This window comes from Mauremys reevesii, linkage group 13, assembly GCF_016161935.1.
Source record: "Mauremys reevesii isolate NIE-2019 linkage group 13, ASM1616193v1, whole genome shotgun sequence".
Classification (NCBI taxonomy): Eukaryota; Metazoa; Chordata; order Testudines; family Geoemydidae; genus Mauremys; species Mauremys reevesii.
In genome coordinates this window covers 12,673,850-12,675,306 of record NC_052635.1, presented here as the reverse complement: position 1 = coordinate 12,675,306, position 1,457 = coordinate 12,673,850, and the positions used below count along the sequence as shown (strand labels likewise).

The 1,457-nt window shown below is 56.8% G+C and overlaps 1 non-coding gene across 1 annotated transcript; it reads right to left on the bottom strand.

The window, feature by feature from the left end:
- Positions 1–929: 929 nt before the first annotated feature.
- TRNAP-UGG lies at positions 930–1,001 on the bottom strand. Its single transcript has one exon. It is a non-coding gene; the product is annotated as a tRNA-Pro (tRNA).
- Positions 1,002–1,457: the final 456 nt, after the last annotated feature.

Sequence of the window (1,457 nt, the reverse complement as noted above, 5' to 3'; positions counted from 1 at the left end):
TGGGAAGCGTTTTATCTTCATTTCTCTTGTGCCAGTTCCTGACATTAATGCCCAATGCTCACGCTCGCTTGAAATCTCTCCCGTTGTAGTTAAATGAACTCCAGGGCTGTGTTTAAACTGAATCATTTGGCAACTCCAGTTAACGTAGCAAACTGGTACATATTGACCCCTGACAGGGACAACGGCCCTCTGGTGGGCTGGTCAGTGCAGAGCAACCGTTCTGGAGGGGTGTGGGAGTGTGCTGGGGTCACCCTGCAGGCAGTAACCCAGGCTGGTGGGTATCAGAGCATGGCTGGTGTGTTGCTGGCAGGCTGTTGGCCCAGGGCTGTGGCTAGACACACGCAGGGTGTGACTTGCAGGCTGGTGGCTGGTTGTGAGCAGCTTGAGGTGGGAGCTACACCAGCAAAGCATGAGGAGGCACCCGGGGTGTGACTTGCAGGTGGTGGCAGCCTCTTGCTGGTTGGGATGGCTGCTCCGCAGGGGGCACTGAACATGGACATCCAATTTAACTCACTCAGGATTCGAGCCTCTGATCATTTGCATCTAAAGCACCAATCACCCCCCCCCCCCCCCAGGCTGTCCAAGAGGGAGCAGACCTGCCCTGCCGGTGGGATGATGCCGAGTGGTCTCAGGAACCGGATTTAGGCGCCAGGATCTTTGGTGACCTCAATTCAAATCCAGCCGCTGCCCCCGGCCCCCTTTCAGGGGGATTCCACAGAGCTTTGCGCAAAGGAGACGGGTGCTGGGTGTAGACATTCAGGGTTGGTCTCAGAACCGCCTAAGGGAACGACAAGCTGGCAGAGCAAGACTTCCCAACCCACCCGCTGCCCCTCTGGAGCTCTTCAGCTGGCTGTGGCCACCCAGCCTGGTCTGTTCCTGTCTCTGGCTCTCGCCTTTTTCTCCAGGCAATTTGCAAAAGTCAAAGGGCTGGGCTCATCTGGGACTTGAACCCAGGACCTCTTGCACCCAAAGCAAGAATCATACCCCTAGACCAATGAGCCAGACACATAAGAACCTTACAGGGCCCTTTCTTAGCCAAGGTGAGTCACTCTGCCCTCAGGTACCTCTGCTTCTTCAATGGCTGCCTCCACTCTGCAGGCTCCGCCTCTCATGGGTGTCTCTGGCGTTGCCATCAGCTCAGGGAACTCCCTGCCACTGGATGTTACTCAGGCTGACACCTCATCCCCAGGCCATCCCAGGGCTCCTTCCCATCCCTAGTGATCCAGGACAGGGCGCCCGCTGTACGAAGGCTGTGGAGAGTTTCCCTGCCTCCGTCCAGGGCTGGCTTCTTTCCCGCCATTCTGCCCAGTGAGACTGTTCCACAAGTGGCCAATTGAACAGCACTGTCCTGCCATTGGGGCGACCTGGGCACTTAGACTGACTTTGTGACACTGTTTCTCCAGCCTCCGTTAATCATTTTATCGTCCGTGATACTGGGCTGGACTCGATGCTCAGTG